The 6,944-nt window shown below is 33.7% G+C and overlaps 1 long non-coding RNA gene across 1 annotated transcript in view; it reads right to left on the reverse strand.

Moving 5' to 3' along the window:
• Positions 1 to 3,996, reverse strand: part of LOC148939463 (uncharacterized) — a 16,951-nt gene extending 12,955 nt beyond the window's left edge. The window contains exon 1 of the long non-coding RNA XR_016143552.1: positions 3,898 to 3,996. This is a non-coding gene — a long non-coding RNA (uncharacterized LOC148939463). The remainder of the gene's footprint in view (positions 1 to 3,897) is intronic.
• Between the last annotated feature and the right edge of the window lie 2,948 nt (positions 3,997 to 6,944).

Consider the following 6,944-nt stretch of genomic DNA (forward strand, 5'->3'; position numbering starts at 1 on the left):
TCTTATTTTTGAAAAAAAAGGAAAAAAAATATATATACACTTACAAGATCTGGCTGCACATCAGAAGTCCCTGGCATGGCTTAAAGAGGAATGTACCCCCTATCTTGATCGGATGAGGCTGACTCGAATTTCTTGCTAGGTTGCATAGAGACCTGGCCGGTCCGATGAACTAGCAAATCTGATTACTGTTGCCCTTGCAACTTGCATTGATGCAGTATCGATGTCACTAGGTTGTATAGCGGAGATCTCCATCCGTATGATCCATTGTCTTTTTAGTTTCTGACCGGACTGCATTGGGACTGACACTGACCGGGCGGCTTCGTCATCTCGCGCTTTCTTTGATGGAGGAGGGGTACATTCTTCGCTAATTGCGGTAGCCATAGCTCTCTTTACAGCTGGAGGGGCAGCAAATTCTTCATAATTTGTCTTAAAAAGAAGAGAAAATATTAGTATCAAAATAATTTCCCCCCTTTTTTTTACAGAAAGAAAGTTAGTCTGCCCAAAGAACCCCCCTCTAACCACACGGAATCGAGGAACAGAGTCTCTCTCAAACTCCGTAAAGCTCTTTTAAAAAATACAAGAATTACTTATTTAACACAAAAATTTCGTTTTTAACGGATACCAAGTAAAGAAAAACTGTGTTAGAATTGATTCATTGCCCTCTTCCCAGTCATATATTTTTATTAGATCTTAGCGTACATACGAATATCATGGTACTAAACCCCCAAAATTTTAAATAAAAAAAAAAATGACAAAATTTAATTAGCTAGCTCAATTCTTACTTATTCAGAATATTAACGGAGGGCAATGAGCCTTCAATTCCATAGTATCAAAACACAAAAAGTTGATAATTATATATTTTTTTATATGCAAAGCTTTTAAAACTTATATACCTAAATTACGAAATAGTTAAAATCACAGAAAAAGGAAGAAAAAGGCTCCTGGACATAGCCTAAACTAAAAAATTATTAAATATATGAAGGGTTCGCATTCTAGCCTATATCTCACCCTATACTTAGCTGGCTCAATTCTTACTTATTAAAAATATTAACAGGGGGGCATAGGATCTTCAATTCCATAGTAATGAAACACAAAAAAAGTCTACAATTATATGCACAGCTTATAAAAGTTCTATACCTAAATTGAGAAATATTTAAAATCACGGAAAAAAAAGGAAGACCAACATGTAAGATTGAAATAAAATTTGAACTTTAATGTAAAGAGCAAGATATTCAGGAGGGAGGCATCCTTTCATATCGGCCGAAACTAATATGCAAATTCTACTTAAAGTTTTCATATACAATGAACCAAAATCAAAGTGAACATGCCTCTCTTTTGAATATTTACTAAAATTGAAATACATGGAATCATTTAATATTTCATGATGAAGGAAGCTTTTTAAAAGAGGTAACTACACAGTGTAAGGAAAGAATTTCTTCCTTAACTTAATGACGAGACAATTTCGTTTTATTATAATAATGAGAAAATTTTTATCACCAGAAATTGCTTATAATCATCCATTTTCTATGTAAATGTTCACAAAAAAAATCAGTAGTGTTAAGTTCAATGAACCATTCAAAACTTCTGAAGAACCTAATTTGGAACCTGAATATATACAAAAAATAATTGCATAACAGCGAAACAAGACATGGTGTTTTTGTTTTATCACTAAAAAAAGACATGTATATACATCGTACTAAGAATTGTATAAATCTCTTGGCAAAGATGTAATGACCTGTAGAATAGGACTACCATAAAAACCTGCTTGGTACGGGGGCGTTGGCAAAGTATAAGGTAACAAAAAAAATAATTGCAAAACAGCGAAACAAGACATGATGTTTTTGGTTTATCACTAAAAAAAGACATGTATATACCTTGTACTAGAAATTGTGTAAATCTCTTGGCAAAGATGTAATGACATGTAGAATAGTAATACCATAAAAAACTGTTTGGTACGGGGGCCTTGTCAAAGTATAAGGTAACAAAAAAATAATTGCATAACAGCGAAACAAGAAATGCTGTTTTTGTTTTATCACTAAAAAAAAAGACATGTATATACCTTGAACTAGAAATTGTGTAAATATATTGGCAAATATGTAATGACCTGTAGAATAGGACTACCAGAAAAACCTGTTTGGTACAGGGGCCTTGGCAAAGTATAAGGTAACAAAAAAAATCATTGCATAACCGCGAAACAAGACATGCTGGTTTTGTTTTATCACTAAAAAGACATGTATATACCTTGAACTAGGAATTGTGTAAATCTCTTGACAAAGGTGTGATGACCTGTAGAGTAGGACCACTATAAAAACCTGTTTGGTACGGGGGCCTCAGAAAAGTATAAGGTAACATACTACTAGCAGATTATGATTGCACTACAGAAACTATTTCTGCTGGTGATTTTATATATTTCAGAATTTACGGCTTAATCAAAGATTAGATGGTTTTTTATCTTCTAGTTTTTACCCTTCATTTAAGAAAAAAGTTATCACCGATTTTTAATCACCTTTCTCCTCACCTCACCACGGTTTAATCCATTTGCTTCGGTTGTGCTTTTTTCCTTCTTCGACTTTTTCTTCATGTCCTCCTCCACTACTTTTTGATGCATACAGGTAAACAAGGCCGTACTCAGGATTTGAGGGGGTGGGTACTCAAAGATTTTCTTCGGGGCGGGGGGGGGTTACGCAAAATGCATCAAAAATTTGTTTATATCCATTTTTGTTACGTTTTTTGCATTTGTTACATTTTGTTACGAGTCTGACAAACATTTCGAGGGGGGGGGGAGGTTAAACCACCCTACCCCCCCCCCGGGCCAGGCCTTGCAGGTAAATAGTAATTATTATTTTTATAAGGCAAAATCTTAGAAAATCAATTTCTTTTTTTGGTACTCTTGCATTAAACGTACTCTTTTATATACTGCTAGTTTGGTTAATGCTAATGAAATATAATAAAATAGGATGAATATATAATACTTTAGAATCAAATTTGGGCTATATATTTGCAAATTGGGGAGAGGGCTGTGTGATAAAGCATAGCATATATTATTACGTAACCTAACCTCGGTACCTCCCCCCCTAAACCCTAAAAAATACAACAGTTTAAATATCGTATACGCAATGAAAACCACACTATGCATTGCATTACTCTATAGCGGTGTCTTGAATTAACTCGTCAAAAACGGGTTTTTCGTGACTGGTTTCCATTGCAGTATATAAGAGTACGTTTAACACAGGAGTACCCTTTTTTTAATAATAAAATCATACCTAAAATCGAGTCAGAGAAAAATCAGTGGTAAGAATAAATCATCAGCGTAATATTATAGTTTTGAAAGTACATTCCCTTAATCAGAAGAACGTTACATTATTTAAGTTAAAACGACTAGGCCAAATATATAATTTTGAAGTTGAGCTCTAAAAAAAAAAAAAACTCTGTAGACTCGTTTCTTAAACATACTTTTTTTAGATAACGAGTAAAAAATTATTCTAAAAAAGCTTCTTATGATTAAACAGATTAATTGCAATTGTTAGTTTTTTAGTTAGTTTTAGTTTTTAAGGGGGGGTAAGTGGGTTGTAGGCCTGGGGGAGTGGTTGGAAGGGATGGTGGGTGACTGGAGTTGTATTTGGATGGTGGTTGTTGCTCAGGTGAGTTTTTTTATTATTAATTTATTAGTTAAGGATGTTTTTAGGAATGTTTCTGTAAGTAATCGCTATGCCTTGGCGAAAATTAGTTTTTTCCCTAGCGTAGTGATTTATATTTGTAATGGTTATTTTTTTGTTTATTATGTTACATAAAGTCAAAGTAAAAAAAAATAAAATTGATTAGAAGAGATAAAGAAGTAGAGAAAGAGAGAGAGAAAAGGATGAGATTTTGAAATCTCTACAGATATTTGGTACTTACGTGTTATAGAGGCCACACCAAAGAAGTGAAGCTAGGTTAATCCTAATGAAATATACCAAACTATGATGAAAATATAATACTTTAGTAACAAAATCATGGAAAATACAACAGATAATTATGTAAAGCATGCCGCCCAGAACGCATTATATTAAATACCTAACATAACCACCTTTATATATTACATATTTAACTAAAATATACCTGCAAAGTAGTTTATTTTGCTCAGGCTAAGTTGATTATCTCCGAGTGGACACAGAAAACCGGTTTCATTAAAGATCAATAACAAAGGGAGGTCGCTATAACACATGAGTACCATAAAATAAGCGAGCATGACAATTCGTTCAAAACATTAAAAATAAATTATTATACGCAGAATTGGAATCAAAGCGGTAAATAAGGCAAAGGTTATTCAAGGAAGCAAAAATACAATAACCATTCATGATCATATGACTTCCACATTTGCGTCACGGCGCAGTTGGTGGCCAGAATTAACGCACTATGCCTTATGTAATTTACATGTGCTTCGTAACCAAGACAAACGCCAACAAAAAATTACACCCTGAACTGATAGGATAGAAATTATATGACCGCACAAATATAGGATTTTACCATTAAGTATATTGAAAGCAAAAAAAAAAAAAAAAAAACACTTTGTATGCGTTATAGACATGTCGGAGAATTTATATTTTGGGTATGCAGATATATCTACAACTGCGATTATTCTCGCAACAGGGAGCTCTTAAATTCATCTTGCTGAAATGAGAAAGCTGTTATAATACATGACAACCACTTTGCCGTTGCAACCTACCGCAGTGTGAAAACTTCTCATCCGGATGGATTGGTTCATTTTCACCTAAACATTCTTAAAATAAATTTTAGTTTTTTTAGGAGCTACTAAGAGACCCTTTTAATGTTACAAAAATGTCAAAACATAATGAAGTTCATTAGTACGGCGCTTGGCAGTAAGCAGTTGCGGATCTAAACGGTGGGAGGGAGGGGGGATATGACAGATATCATTAGCCCCAGAAAAAGGGGATACCGAAGACACATTTTATTTTGAATTTTTACACTAAAATAGATTTATTTATTATTCTGAAAAATCTCATTTAAAGAAATAGCAATATCGTTTTAAATTATAAACAACTACTAAATTATAAGAATTCAACTAGCTGTATCAATATATCTAACATGGTAGTAAAACAAGAAACAAATAACTACTGTTTTTAACCCTAAATTGTAGGGTGGATATCTTAGTTTAAAAAAAATTCAAGGGTAAGATATGTTTGGGAACAAATTGGTCAGACATAACAAAGAAAAGTATTAAAAGAAATCGGTGAGTTTGGCCACTTTGGGCCACAGAAAGTAGATAAAACTATTTGTTTTGATTAAAGACGTTTTTAAGGTTTTAATTACTTTAATTTGGGCTGAAGAAGGACTGTGAATATTGACCCGAAATATCTGCCACTTTCTTTGTTTTCTAAAGTGGCCAAACCCTGCTCTTTTTTCTTATACTTTTCTTACTAAAGGGGGACATCATACATCCATTTTATACCTCAAAGCTTTAGCTGGCAGGAATAATTTCATCAAAGCGATTTTTGGAATGAGAAAATTATGTTTTAAGATAGGAAATACAAGAATTAGCGATTCCATGGACAAGCAATCATATTCGGCCAAAAATGTTTAAACCTCTTAATGTATGTGAGAATCTTACGAATATATTTAATTTGTACGTTTAAATGAAAAGAAAACATAAAAATGTCAACATAAATGAAAAATAAAACCCCAAAGATTTTTTCAAGATTTCCTTATTTAAACCACTGTATAAAGATAATTAACAGTAAGTTCTCCGCAGACGATTTCTGGCTCTTCTTTCTCGGTGCGTACAAACAGCTCGTCCCACATACCCTTTCATTAGCGGGTTACTAATGTTAGTATGTGTCAGCGGTCCGATTACCTGTGAACACGTATTTTGGCAGAAACTTTCTTAAAATGCCTTTGAAACCAACTCGAGACTTCGAAACCTACTTTTAATTCCTAAAAACATCAAATAATAATATTGCACTTCTAATTACCGATTTTCATAGATGTATTGAAATATATTAATTTAAAATTAATTTCTTTAGAATTTAGTGTTCCAACGTTGAAGCCAAGTTTTGCGTTTAAGAGAAATCTGACTAGTCTACCCGTGAAAAGATCTAATGTCGCTTATGTTTTTACGTTCTTTGGAGCGCTCGCACCTGGGTCCGGGTTTTTATAATGGGTGAGATAGGGAACGATCATACTGTCTATTATTTATGTACTGTGATTTAAAAGCCCAAACAGAAAACAAAAATGTGAATCATCTATTATTGAAGAACTAATGAGATAAATAGCTTCTGAAAAAAAAATAATCACGAGTTATTAATTTCAATTATAAGGAAAGGGAGGGGTCGATCGCCCTGCGCCTTTAAAACCCTTTAAGGGATATTAACCATACTCCTGTTTGTGATAATTTCTGTTCGTTTTTAAGTTTTACTTGATTATTCATGGTAATTTCTGTTCGTTTTCGATCCCATCTATTTACTACGAGGCAGCTATAAGAATTAACGTGTCAGAGGAGAAACAGCGTAGATTCGGTTCCCTCATTAATATTTTTGCGATCCACCCTTTTAAGTGCTTAGGGATTCCAGGGGGCGGGGCACTTGTCCCTAAACAACTCCTTGGACCCGCCCCTATTCATTGACAGTCCCTCTAATTTAGAAGTTAAACACATACTAGGCCTCGTCAGGATACAAATGCAATATGTACACCCAATTACGAATACAAATTTACATTTGCAGCCGGAGCAGGACTAACTATGTTGCGTAGCAGTATTTTAATTCTTCTGTTTTTATTTTTGTTCCTATGCCACGGAATTTGGTTTATTGCGCGAGTGATAGCGGTCTAATCTCTGCGGTTTTTTTTTTCAGAAAGTGTATACCTCGGGCTCGATGATGAAATTGACTACATTTTTAAAAGCTACACATTGTTCTTGCCTGGGAATAAAAAGGAAAGTTTTGCTTGTTCTT

This window comes from Artemia sp. Qi Xiang Cuo, chromosome 21 (genome assembly GCF_049724085.1).
Source record: "Artemia sp. Qi Xiang Cuo chromosome 21, ASM4972408v1, whole genome shotgun sequence".
Classification (NCBI taxonomy): Eukaryota; Metazoa; Arthropoda; class Branchiopoda; order Anostraca; family Artemiidae; genus Artemia; species Artemia sp. Qi Xiang Cuo.